Raw genomic sequence first — 14,674 nt, forward strand, 5'->3', positions numbered from 1 at the left:
AACAAACAAACAAACAAAAACACTGAGATTGTTGCTCTTGAACTGCAATAGGGATAATGCCGTTAATATCTACTATAAAAGCAGTTTGAGAAGTTCAGTTGTTCACCTTAGTGGCAGCAACGTATATTTATTTGGTATTCTCCGTTCTTCTGCTCAAAGTAATGAGTTAATGACTGTCACTGCTTTATGTCCCTTATGAGGATTTCCAGAGACGACGTTTGCCTGCGTATTTTAAGAATTACTAAATAGATCAGAAATCGCAACGCTTGCATTCTGAAAGAGAAAAAAAACCTTCAGGGCATTTGTTTATTCGCTGAGGTGGGAAAGATGCCCAGCACAATCGAGGTTATTACCTTATCGAAGAATTAAACGCGCGGAAGCTACTCTTCCACCGTCATTACTGGCATCCTCTGTTTCTCGTTTAAATCGATTATGATTATTTGCGGCGAAAACGTCAGGACTACCAAGAAAAAAACGAACGCAAGCGCTGGTTAGAAATCAACTGTTTTAGGGTAAAGATCCGAGACAACAAAGTCCCGAGCTACCGGAAGAAGAACAGTACGTCCTGAAATATTCACTGAAAACAATCTAATCGTAGCAGAGCTGGTCTATCAACACTGTATCCCTGGACTTGTTAACAAAACATTTGCACTTGGACTCCTGCTTGAAAAGTCCCCAAGAGATGAAACGTTGAAGCTAGGTGACCATCAGAATGATGAAAATAATAAGGTTCGTGCGAAAAAAAGAGAGACAGTGTGACACTAAACTATTTGCCAGTCGATATTCGCTTTATTTCGCCCAGAACAGAAGTGCAATAGAGCCAGACGACTCTAATGTCTAAATACCTGGCATGCCCAGCTCTGGCGCGCATGACGAAAGGTACACTTGGTACTTTGGCGTGGAGCCACAGTTTTCGTCGTAGATGAATTCACAGCAGTCGGCTTGATTGTGGAATGTAGACACCCGGCGCCAGAAGCTGCATCCGTAACCTGTGCAGATGGACTATTAGGTTAGGGAGATGCGTGCATCCTCTTCCATGCATATTGCAACGAAAGAACGCGAAGGAAACGCAAAATGGTCATTCAGGTTCGCGTGCGGTTTGCGATCCTGCATCGAAGAAATGGGTTAACTGGAGAGAAAGAAAGAAGTGAGATTCACGTGAGCAAATGCTTGGCAGACTCATGAGAGCGTTTTACTAGTAGCCCGAAATTTAGCCCACGAATTTGAGATGCACTATACAGAACTGTGATATTATTATTCATTGTTGTGTTACAGAGTTGTAAACTCCATAGTTTTTCATAAAATTTGCGATTTGCAATAGTCTTTCTAAAAAATGGACTGCCTAAATCAAGAATTCGCTACCAACAATGACTCCATTTAGCTTTTATATTTCAAATGCTGCGAACGCCATCAAATTTGATGCAGTGGTTGCCGAGAAAAGCGATTTATCCTTTCCCATGTATTTAGATAGAAACTCCCAAGCTAAAGCTTCCACTTAAGGGCGGTGAAAACTTGAGCACGGTGCCCTGGCATAAATACAAACGCCACAGACATCAAACTTGGAAAAAATCGGGCTGAATACAATGAGCAGTTCGTGTGCGCACCGAAATGCGTGTAAGGGAATTAAAGCCTTTGCAAAAAAATCATAAAATAAGTGTTAGAAAGTGCAACGCGGCCCTCTTCAGCTAGTTTCCCAATACACCGAGGTAACTTTGCATTACACAAAGTTTAGATTCAGCAAAAATGGGGAGCATCTTAAACGCAATGTATCGCGATAGTCTAACGTTTCTGGCTTAATTAGGAGCCTTACAAATAATTATTTCACCCTAGTTTTTTGGCTATCTTATGTGTTATGTGATCTCCGAATTTCCTCTGTGAACTAAACGAGGCGCCTCGTTTATGCTTGGTGAATACAAACAACAGGTAATCGGTGATCTTGAAGGTAAAGTTGAAGATAGGTGGGTTACTGCGGCTTTGGAATAAATTACGTAAGGATGCACTCCGGATTATGAATATGTTTTACGAGCGGCGCAGGGTTTAGCTCTTTACTCTGGCAACACTACAAATGCCGGCGAAACCAAACTTAAGAAATGGGGAACGCTGCGGCAAATCTCTGTGCGACGTTAAATGCGTGTGGATGAATCGCAGCCTTTAGAAAGAATTCTTAATCAATTGTTCAAACCTGTGACAGAGCTGTTTTCACCTATGTTTTCCTGTGCCCCGTGGTACGTAGACCAAGTTTACATTTTGTGGATATGGAGGTCATGTTCAGTGCTTCGCGTGGGAAAACTTTACCTTACCTGGCCTAATTAGAAGTGTCACAAGTAATCACTCAACCATTGTTTTTTCCCATTCTAATGCGTTCTACGTGTCTTGTAGTAGGCTTCTCCAGCCTCATTGGTTAAGTAAATAAAAGCATGTAGTTTATATTTCCTTGAAATTAGGAGCAGGTCGTGGGTTATCTGTAAGCTGATGTGTAAGACCCTACTTCCAGTGTTGGTTAGCTATGGTTTTATGGATAGCGATATATGCGGCCAATGTTTCAACCATTCATAACTTATATAGGGGCAACATAATAAGGTGTGTGATTTTGTTTTACAGCTAAATGACATTCTTACTGCTACGCTAAATAAAAAGCAGCCTGTGGGTTGCGGTTTTGTGAGGTCGCACACGTTCGCTGCATTTATTCTTGATCATGTGATACCTTCGCAAAATTTTCGTAAATTTTATGGTTTGTATAATTACTTATGTACCTTACGCTTGCCTGGTCTTAAAGTTCCTGAAGTATCCAGTATATTTATTTTTCTTACATACGTATGAATTCGATACCACTGTATGGCATGCTACTCTGCTAAGTACGGACTCAGCCAAGCCCTCTTAGGTATTTTACCTGTGCTTTCCAAAGCTGAATAGAAATTTAGGAGAAAAAAATAAACATTGAGAATATGTTTTGACATTCGCTTGGCTCACTAACAGCTCCATTTGAAATAATTATCTAACTTCACCTCTGCCACAAAATGGTTAATAGCACGTCGCTCAAACTTTTGCAACCCATTAAAACGTGCAGCTTCGATGCCACTTGGTGGTTGAGAAGCACAGTAATTTAATTCATGTTTTCATTATATTTCAGTGGAACCTGCGTTTTGATATACAGTGCACTCACCGTTTGCAACGTAGCGGTGACGTACAAAGAAACAGGTGTCGCATTCTGCATATATTGTGTGGTACATTTCTTGAACGGCGTCACCTGTGCCTGGCAGTAAATGCGGAAGCGATGATGACGTAGTTAATGGGATGTCGTTAGAATGCGTCAGATTTGGGAAGCAGTACAGAATACCTGATAAAAATATGAACAAAGAACAATCTTCACGGACGTATGCCAATCAGAGCAACTCACATCAAAGGCAACGAAGTAGTATAAGGCAGTTAGGAAACACCTTTGAAGTACTAGTAAGGTCCTTACGGACCTTAATTATTAGGGGCGTGTACTGCCACTGCCCAAAATCTACGCAAGGCTGCAAGCTTTATGCGGTGCACCTACTTCGGTATACCCATGACATATCATGTTTCACTATATCCGGGTTTAGAACTTTTATACCCTCCGCTTTATTCGACGGTTGCTCCTGCGTGCTGCGCCGGTCTACCGACATCGGCATCTGGCTCCACCTTCCCGCTGCCATAATAAGGCCGCGTTGCTCTGCGCGCGGAACGCCAAGACACGTCGGACGCCGGCGCGTCGTTGCTCCCGCGGTGGTCAGCTGTGTTGTGAGTGTCTCGCGAGTGCTGTCATCACTTATTGTACTTTTCGTACTTTTTGTACTACATTTGTACTGCGCACATAGTGGGGTGTTCTTGTGTGAAAGTTCAACTGATACTTGCTCATGCTTGTGCTGCTCAAGTATTGCTGCGTGTTGCGCCCTGTCCTGCGATTCCATGCAAAGATGATACGGTGGCGTCCCATTAGATGAGTCTCCCGCTGACCATATACTGCTGCAACGGGGAATGGCAAGCGTATACCGAATGGACTTTGTTGTCTACGAAGGCTTTTCTTCGTCGGTCACACGCAGTCGCGACTTCAAATAAGACTACAGAAAATATGACATGTTAAGGAAGCTTGTACCTGGGGCTGTTCAAACGATTTTTCTTGGGTACCTATCATACAAAGGATCATCAGTTGCGATGCCCCGGAAGCAACCAGCTAAGAGAAAACCACGTCCGCCTGGGGCCGAAAAACTGCAACGTCTACGTACGTTGCAAGTACCTGTCTCGGGTGACATACAGTGTACAAAGACAGCAGAAGTGCACACGATGCGAGTGAACACAAGTCGACGCCGACCGCCTTTCCAGCTATTGTTGCCTCACGGTATATAGCGACCATATAACGTCTGATATGGTGTCTCCACTTGCCCATACTGCAACAAAACAAGGAAATTGCCGGAGTCAATAACTGCCTTAACACCCAAGGACATAAAGTATATAAATAACGCACAGGACGGCGCTGTCGAGGCGTTGCTGACGCAGCAAAACTAGGGCGGCAAGTCGACCGCAATTCACTCAAATCAGTTTGAAATACAAGGAAAGAATATTTTGCGCATGTCATACTTGGCAAACCTCTCAACAGAGAAGTTTGTGTAGGTTTTACTTGTCAGTATACGAAGATAATAACCTCAACAATAAAAGACCGCCGCTCGTAACGATGTACTTTAAGTGCCAGAGGCTGTGGAGTTTGTTGTTGGAGACTCCTGACCACGCAGACAACACGGTCGCGAAAGTGAGACTTACTTTCTTTTAATGCAGCTGTCCCTTTTGCTGCCGTGTTGTCGGTGTTGCCAGGAATTCCATTTTTTTAATGTAGAATAAATGCATTGTTGAAGATATTTTCTCTGGCGCTTCAATCCTTCTATTTGTGCACACAAAGACACAGAAATGCCTATTGAAACAAATTCAGCGATATGTATGTAGCGATAACAGATCATGGCCGCCGCAGGTTTATATGCTTGCGAAAAAGAAAACTCCCCACTCGAGGACATTTATTTGTATTTATAATATCTTTAGTCGCTACATGAAATTGGAAGAAATGAATTGGTGCGAAAGCCCATTGAAGGCTGACAGCAGCATGCTGATACCATTTTTATAGTGGCAAGCGTAGTCACATCTGTCTTCGGCTTTAGTCTGTCTTGGTAATCAGCGCCCCCTGCGACAAAGTAGACGGCTCAGGCGCACATCCCACTGCACAGGCCGTAATCACTACGCGAGAATCGCGCTCCATACAGCCCATAATTGGATGAGGCAATGCCCCGTCACATGAACATTGAGTGTGTTCGACAAACTTATGTTGTCATTCGGCACGCCTCTGTATTGATTCGACGCTCACCTTTACCTCAGAGTCGAAGCTCGCGTTCAGCAGCTGAAAAATGGTGGAGCTAGCGCTCGCTTTTCTGCCTGCTTGTAGCTTTATTCATTTAGTCATTCAGTACTGTTGACATAGGGTCACAGCAAGAAGAGCAACAGATAAAATGGAACACAACTATGAAACATACAACACTGAAGGAGAAAAATAATGTCATCGAACGATTTGAATCCGGATTGACTCAAGCAATTCCATTTTGTTAACGTATGGGGTGTCGCGAGTGCCGTCGAAAACGGCACTCGCGAAATCATTCACAGGCCCGCTGCATGTGCAACGTACGACTCTCAGCTTGTGAAACTGCATCGCGCGACTGGACATCCCCTGCAGATAGTGTCAGACATTCTTGCTATACTTGGCTTCATACTTAGTAGGGATAGCTACTCCACGTGTTACATCTACAACTTGTACACGTATGGTCACACCAAATTAAGGCTACGTTTGTGCACATTGGTGCTTGCAGTATGCGACGTACTATGTTTTTGGGCGCCAGTGCCACCGTCGCGTTGTGGTTGCTGGTCGCAGAAACGTGTCGCTCCGCTCGTTCGGCAGTAAATAGGTTCACATCTGCGACGCTTTACGTGTAATAATTACGTGATATTTCATGGCTTAAGAGCATGAGACTTAATGTGGCATCAAATGACAAGACGCGTAACTCATACGTGACACGCACTATCTTGTTCGCAATTACGAGGAGTGAGAGAAATGTCTAGTTTTCGAAAGCATTGCTTATTACGTATTACACAAAAAACTATCATTTATTTTTCATATTACTTGGCCTCTGGCAAGCTGCTGCACCTTCTGCCGTTTAACGCAGTTTCCAGTAAGGGTACCTATGGTGCTTTTTTACACCTCTATTTCTTTATGCACTTATTGCCTATGACTTCGCTGCACCAACCGCAGTAGCCCATTTGATATTACTTACGAGGCAAACGTGTGTTTACACGTTGCACTGTCTTGCAAATGAATTTTTGAGGTAGTGCCGGTGTGACGGAAGGTGTTGTGCTATCCTCAGTTTTATCGATTGCCACACACTCACATGTTTGTCGCCTGTAATATTCAAGTAGGGAGAACTTAACATGCTATGAAGTCCCGAAACTGCTGATAAACGGCGTCGTCAGTCTTACATGAAGGTCGCTTTTGGATACTTACCATTGAGCGGAACAAATTGAAAGAGGTTTTTCCCGCTATAGCAAGGCGTTGAAGTAAGGGCATGCCGACCCCATCTGAAAAAACAAAAAGCACTGTTGCACTTTTGTCTTATGTTGATGTGTTAATAGATACTCGTGCGTCACATGCACTTCGGATGTTTTTTCTCATTTTGTAAATTGCTTCACTTGATCCTACAGAAAAATGATATTTCTTGGGGCTCGGAATGTTCTATTACATAACTATGTAATATCAGTTTCGTATTCCTTCCTTTGTGCGCAGTTCCCATGTTATCATGGACAGCAATGAATCCTATAGCATCCATATCAGCACACTTATTCTGGGAATATCTTCTCAACGTACTTTGCCCATGCGCTTTTTAACGCACTCGCATTGTAGCAAAAACAATGGGCGACCTAGGGTTGGGCGCAAGTTAACTGAAATTGACGCGACAAGATTTGTTCCTGATTTTTTTTCGGAGGAGTCAAGGGATTGACATTACGTGAACTCAAATAAAGGCAAAATAGAAGTCATGATTCTCCCAGGAGCAAAAAGAATTCACAGGGTCTCTTATGTCATCTTTAAGACGACGTGAAGGTGAAAGCCCAAGTGCCAACGCATTCAAGACGGGCACATGACGTACACATCCTCTTTAATTCGCTTTGTCAACTTCTCTTAGTCATCCTTCTTGATTCGCTTACTAAACTTCTTAATTCCCCTAGCCATCATCTTTAATTCGCTTAGTGTACTTCGCTTAGTCATCCCTCTTTATTCCAAAGGTCGAGGGCTCGACTCCCACCCAAGGTCGTGGGTTCGAATGCCTTAATTAATTATATCTTAATTACATGCGCCTATTTTAACAATATTTACCAAAGGTCGTGAGTTCGACTCCCACCAGTGGTCGTGGGTTTGAGTGTCTTAATTAACTCTATCCTAACTAACTTCGCATTCATTAACTACAAAGGTCATGGGTTCGACTCTCACAAATGGTCATCGTTTGAATCCTACCAAAGGTCGAGGGGTCGTAGCCTTTTTGTACGTTTCGTGTCGTCAAGGTGTTTTCGCTCAAGTTCTACTGCCCTATGAGACATATAAGGCTTTCGCTCTAATAATTTTCTGATAAATGTCCCCTCTGAGTTTAGAGAATAATGTAAATTTATAAGCATACGGTATAAACCTGTTGCGTCGTACAGGCGGTGCTGTTGGAATGCCGGTCAACTGCGACCTTTATGCGATGGTTGGTTTCGGGCATGCTATGAACCACACCTACTAATGAATACGTAAAGCTGCACTATCTATGTTCGTCTGAGTTGCGCTGCGGCGATAATTATGCAGAAGTTCGGGCCTGGCAAGTTTCGTCGCATGTAACGTTTGCCTCAGAGATAGAAAGCAGTTGTGCTCTACAAACAAAGCCGCATTCGCAGCCTCGCCCTTCAGTCGCTTTCAAACGGCCGAACTCGCAAGGCGACCCATGTGATGCAACAGAACAATGTTTGGGCAAGCTGACCTTGCATCCCTGACGAGGAAAATTAGCGCAATACAAAAGACAACTTGCATGGGACGAAGCAACAAAGACAAGCCCGACAAACGACAGAGTAGTGCTGGACTTTGTCGTTTCTTCCTATGTGAGATTATTTTGACCTGATCTTCCTCGTAAGCATGTGATTCAAGTCTGTTTACTGCACGCGTAACATCTCAAAACTGTGTACCCTGAACAGCGACACATCAAGCTTTCAAAGCCAAGTAAAGGCTAGTTTCCACAGTGTGTTGGAACTGTCGAGGTGAGTTATTCTATAGACAACAGCTACAGGGTCATTGCAACTGATGCAGAAGACGAGGAGGGGCGCTCCAGCCATGCCTGCTGGCCTGAGGGCCTGCTGGCCAGTACTTTGTGGTCGCAGCGTCAACTGTGACTGACTACCGGAATTATTCTTGCATGGGTTGATACTGGCTGAAGTTAGACGGCTGACCGCTAGCGTACTCCCGAATCAAAAACATAAATTCTGACCGTGACTATAGGTAAATACGTTGTTTGACTTTTTGTATCTCGCATGTTTAGCTAGAGCGAGAGCATGTGGATGTAGATGACCTATGTAGAGGAGTGCGAGATCGTTAGGTCACAAGTTTTGGTGTGTTTTCCTTTTATTGCATGCTGTATGTAGAAGTCCCGTGCAAAAGACTTATACAATACAGTTGCTGGATCACCTTTCACATTGAGAGAAAACCTGTATACCCCTCTGATTTGCACGCGTAGTTCCTAGTGAAACATTATTATAAAAAAATGAACACCCGCTAAATACAGTGCTTAATCTTCGCTTACATAGCTCCTCCGGTTCCGCGCTCCCCATAGATGAAAGCTGCTGTCGTGCTGAAGTTGCCGTATTCTCCGAATGTTTTGTACATCACGCATTTGGCTGTGCCACCAAAATTGGGGTCGAAGTAGTAGTTCCTGTATATTTGGTACCACTCTCCTATATCAGGAAAACACTGCACAAGAAAAAATAATAATTAATATTATTGCAATTCTAGTAGTACATTAATATTATAATTATTATTAAGGTTGTTCTTACGATCATAATTATTCCTGTTTATTATGCTGCTCCTTACTACACACTGCAAACTCGAGTTTCATGCAGCAAGCGCTTAAATTCCAACGCAAATTACTTGGCTTTGGTAGATGTTCAAGAGAAAGAGAGTAATAGCGCACGGCACAGGGCGGACAGAAGGAAAAAGAAGAAAACGAAGAAAATGAGGGAGTCGGTCAGCACTTAGTCCGTTTCATTGTACCAAACGGTGAAAGCTAGCCTGCTTTAACAGTTCATTTCTAATAGCCCTACGTCGTTCTTCACTTGTTCTTGGGAATACTAAGCGACTGCATCATGTTCGCTATGAATAAATCATTACTGTATGGCCTGACATTACATGGCTGCTTGGTGGACTGACACCATCAAAGGATGCTAAGATGTGTCCGATCCTCCAGTCGGAGGCTTGACGTCAGGCAGACTTTTACATTGCCTGCCTGCACTCAGCAATTCCGGAAGAACCAGCATACGGAAGCGCCTGGAAAGCTTTCCTCGGGGACCAGCGCATAGTGTTGCAGACAGCGGAGTTTCTTTAGAAGCCGTTGCCTTTGCTATGCGAAAGGTAATCAAATGAGAACCTCACCTAGTATTAGTCTGGACATGAAATCGTACTGCTAACAAAAGGCAACCTTTCACGAGGTGTTAAGGGTGAATTGGAAACGGGCCCCAGTTCTGCTACCTACCCCAGCTTCACTAGGTGAAAGCAAATCAAATCCAGTCAAATAAGAAGTCGAGCTTCTTAGCCTAGTGGGGAGAACAACATCCCGAGTGGGTGCTGAAGACAGGGACAAGTGCGTACAAATGCGTACGAGAGGGCGTCGACGGTGTATTGTTCACAGGGCAAATTATCGTGCCCCGCGACACCACCGCCATCACTTCGCTACGTGCTGCGGATCTCAAGTTGCTATGGGCGAATAAGGAAGATGGCTGTCCCGATCCACCCGGGTTCTTGAACAAGGAAGGGCTCGAGGCACCCTCCGTTAGACATACGCTCCGCAGCGCGGTGGCGATGAACGATGACTGACCGCCGAGCAGCTGTGCTCGTCGGTGTTTATTGGGTGCGGTGCCCAATGTTGCCTACCGAGCATGGCAGGCCACCGAGCCTGGCGGGCCAGCGAAGATTATGCCCGAGGGGGCGTCAAATGCTTGTTACAGTTGTTACAGCGGCTTTGTTCTTGCATCGACTGCCGTCTATAATGAGACGGCTGAGGCTGCCATTACTGGCAACTGCAAAGACATCAACGTCAAGGCTCCAAAGGTCAAGGTAAACTTTGTGAAGAGGCTTGACTGGCTGAAACTAGCAGCTTCGACGTGCTCGACAAAAGGCTTGAACCTGTCTGTGTTCGTCGTAGCGAAGACGCACGAAGGTGACCTGCCCTTCCGTGTCATGGGGTCAGATCAAGGCATCTGACAGCACCTCATGGAAAAGCTCCTGCAGACTTTCCTTTCCTTCCTTGATTTGGAAGATCCATACCTTATCAGGAAGCCCCAAAAAGTCTCAGGCTATGTCCAGAGTGGCTGTCCGCCACAAGTCATCATTTGTCGATGTGAAATAGTTATATTTTCATTACCGCAGTATCACGATCACATTTGCGCAGAGGTGAGGCAATTCAGTGACCGTTATGGGTGCGTTCGTTTTCAAGACTCATTGACATTGTCATATGAACTTGGAAATTCTTAATATTTATTTGAATTCCAGTTCCATCAAGCACACTGGTAATCTTTTATATTAAAGAAAGGCGTATACATTGACTCGTGTCTTCCTCCAACTTTCAACGGCCTGCTTCTAACAAGTATCACACATGCCTCATTGACAGCCTTCAAGAAATAAGCACTGTGAAATTGTTCAGATCTGTGGACGACTTTAGAGGTTTTTTTATTGAGTGTATCCATCGTGGCAATTAGCTTTGTACTGGACAGTTAATTGGCGCGTTTTGTGCATGTATAAATGAACTACAAATAACGACCAAATTTCCGACAACTAAACTTAGGTCACTTGGCCTAAAACTGCTTTGATCTAATTACCATGTGGGCGGGTATAAAGGCGCCCATTCTAAAAAAAGCCTCTCACCTGATACCTTAGTGCATTCAGACGAGGGATTGAAAAATTACGTTTTGAGGGCTGTCTTGTCCTGGCCATGCCATCATCATGCGCGCTGCAGCCTTCGGTGTACAGGCGCTCAGACTGTGACTGGCAAGCTTTCTGGATAATTTGCTATTTATTATGAGAAAATGTCTCTTAGCGCACATTCAACAGCCAAAAAATGACAAAAAGAATGAAAAATAAACAAAATACTTCGCAGTCGCACACCATGGTCATTGCATATGTCACCGAGTGTCACACTCCATAAAACTGTAGCAGGGAGGGCTACTTTGAGAACAGTTCTTTCAGCAAAAAAAGTAATTCTTCACCACGCGTGATAAAAAAGATACACAACTTTTTTTTTACTGCTGCCACAATGTACAGGAACTCGCTCTCTCAGTGATCATTGCTACACTGGCCAAATTGGCTGGCGTTTCAACGACCACTTCCACGCACATGCCAATTTAATGAAGGAAATGTAGGCACCACCTAGCAGGGTATTGCCAGATATTGTTGTCAGGCCTCGCTTAATCACTGCAAAATACTAAGGCGCTATCGGCACAAGTGTGCACGTGAGGTATATAAGGCTCCCTGCATCGACGAGAAAGGTGACACGTGTGTGAGTGAACAGTGGGTATCGCTGCTCTCCAAAGAAATCGCCTTATTTTCATGCGGATGATGGCACCCCTTTTGTGATTTTGGTTTTATGCCTCGTTTATTGTTTGTATTCATCGTTATTAATTCGCATGCTTGTTTTTAAATACATATTATTTTGGGGATTTTGTTGCTTTTAGGCGGCATCAGTTACTGATTTTTCCATAAGAAAGTATATAGTTAATATGACTGAACGAATGAAAAGTAACAACCAAAAATTGAGAATTATGGGCCTTTCGGCTGAGATCAAAGTCTGCACCGACATGCTTCACAGGTATATTTCTCGACGTCATGATTTATATAGTTGGGGGATAAAAGGTTGGTGTATAAGAAATCTGAAATAAATTGCGTGGTTTAAGATACCGAAACTGCATGGGCCCATTGGGTTATGTGGGATGTTGTAATGGAGGGCTTCGGAATATTTTTTATGACCTGGGGTGTGTTTCTTAACGTGCACACAAAGCCATTTGAAGACAAAAAAACTGCTGAAAATTACAAAGGACGCGCAACGAGTGATACAACAGTAAATGAGAGACCTAGAAGTTTAAAAAGCGTGGGCCAATAGATATAAGAGTGCCAACATGGGTATATAACTCCTCTTCTGGTGGATATTAAAAGGAAGGAGTTGAGTTGTGCAGAACACGCAATTGGTCGGCTATATGACTGTCGGTCTGTTAGAGTGAACATGATGGAGGTCAACGAAAGAGAAACACACTCAAGGACAATCGAGATTTGTAGGCTGTGTGATGAGCCAGGAAAATCGGACCAATCGCCGACACCGGAACTACCCTCCTCATGTGGTTATCTACTTTCACTGTGCTATCTCGGCCACACCGAACCTCTCTCTACTTCTGCGTGCTCCTCGTCTCTCACAGCGAATTATATATAAAAAAAAACGTGTCAAGGTAGGCAATGCTGTTTTCTGCTAAAACAAAAGTAACCTCTCATAAATAAGATGAGCATTTGATTGGGCTCTTCAAACAAAATTGCGGGTCACCACCCAATGCTTGCGTTGGTGGCTGCGTAAGTTGGACGTCAGCAGATTGGAATAAAAACAGGTTTGCAATAGTTTTACGTTATAGGACCCCAGGTCACTTAAGCTAACCCGGAGCATTCCCTTATGACGTCCCTCATAAACCACTGTGCAGTTTCGGGATGCCAAACCCCATAATTCTCTGGTGGCTTTGGTATGGCAGAACACGTGATTTTGTCTATATTCTCATTGAAATTGTTACTACAAGCCGAACCTCTCGGTTTTTTCTTAATCTTCGTTCTGCACCGCTAATCAGAGCTATGCGCACTGGGAGTACCTGCATGCGTAATGTAATTAGGGTAACAAGTTGTACGTTAACAATTCAACCTTCAGGGCGACGGAAGGCGGGCAGGAATCGACAACTTTCTCACCGTACTTGCGTCTTGGTACTTCTGAAGGTCAGATCTCTCTTCGGGGTACAACAGTTCCTCACTTGACATCGCCCGGAAAGCTCCAAAAAGTACAAGGACTGCCACCGGCGACATGATGACTCACGGGGATTGCGCCTCCGTTGTTTAGTGCGAGAAGTGAGAGACACACCTAAGCAGCTTTCGTTCCAGAAATAGGGTGAGTGAAAAAGAAAACGTTGTGATCGAACGTGAGACTTACACCGAAACTGAATGAGAAAGCTTTACCGAATGCACCTATGCATGCGCACGTGTCACTACATAGATACACATTGAGCAGTAAAAAATTGTGTCGAGTTTCCGGCCCATTCTCGGCTGATAATAAGCGGTGTGATAGTTGTGAACTTTAACCGGACGTCCATAATAGTTAAACGAGTGGAAAGAGTATGCATTCGTGCAGCTGTAGGGTAGAAGTGTGCGCGCTACAGCGCAGGATTTATCCCCTTCAAAGGTTTGTAAGTTAAGGGCCGGCTGTAATCACGACACACGATTGTAGACTGGCGTCTAGGCGTGAATATGTCTCACAGAAATTTACAGATGCCCAGGAATTGACTAGCTTATTCTCAGGTAAATTAACAATGACGAAACAGCGGACGGTTAAGGAATGCTGGTGAATATATTATTTCGTTAAGTATGCTTACGGAAACGGAAAGCTGGGCGAGCTGGTGCGTATATATTTTATTCAAGATTCAGCACACCCAATTGAAGAGGCCACAAATGTAGGGCTTGCGTCCTGTGTACTTCGCGGCCTTATGAAATATACGCGCTGAAATCTACAAGAAAATGAATATGCCCCATAGGATATTGTCTAGTAGCTATTTTATTGCTTTAGCTTTTTTTTCAACTAGACAAATTTTATATAATTACGTCCTTGTCATTGCGTCAGTTGAAATGAAAAAAAAACTCGTATCATTGAAAGTTACCTTCCGTTTTAGAGCATGCAGCATTGCCTTCCAGTTCTTGAACAATGTCTAATATACGTAGAATTCACACGCGTGTATACAGTTCCAAAGATGCCGGAGCGCCATGGATAAATATAACATTTTACAATGATCCGAATGCCGTCTTGCAACAGCATCAGATGTTTCTAACATTGCCTGGATACGGACATGCCGATATCTTTTATTTTGTGAAATGTATTTTTTTAACATGCCACTTGATTTTGAAATCCATCGTGCGTCTTCGAATCATGTGTCTGGTAATCTTTTTTTGGCTTGGCAATATTGACTGTTTCCTCAACCTCTGGACTTTGATCATATTGCAGCTTGCTGCACAACAACGGTCCTTTACAGGTGAGAGTTCTGTTTTGGTTTAATAATTGACGAAAACGTGAAGAAATAAGCCAGTGAAGTAAGTGAA

General features: G+C 43.8%; 1 long non-coding RNA gene across 3 annotated transcripts; it reads right to left on the bottom strand.

The window, feature by feature from the left end:
• Positions 1–805: 805 nt before the first annotated feature.
• Positions 806–13,443, bottom strand: LOC129380337 (uncharacterized). Of its 3 annotated transcripts, XR_011890511.1 has the most exons (4): positions 13,280–13,443; positions 6,560–6,633; positions 3,164–3,253; positions 806–989 (listed from the first exon to the last, which is right to left on the bottom strand). It is a non-coding gene; the product is annotated as an uncharacterized lncRNA (long non-coding RNA). The 3 variants fall into 3 exon arrangements; XR_008608330.1 differs by lacking the exon at positions 3,164–3,253; XR_011890510.1 differs by lacking the exons at positions 3,164–3,253; positions 13,280–13,443 and adding an exon at positions 8,877–9,378.
• Positions 13,444–14,674: the final 1,231 nt, after the last annotated feature.

Source organism: Dermacentor andersoni, chromosome 10 (genome assembly GCF_023375885.2).
Source record: "Dermacentor andersoni chromosome 10, qqDerAnde1_hic_scaffold, whole genome shotgun sequence".
Lineage (NCBI taxonomy): Eukaryota > Metazoa > Arthropoda > Arachnida > Ixodida > Ixodidae > Dermacentor > Dermacentor andersoni.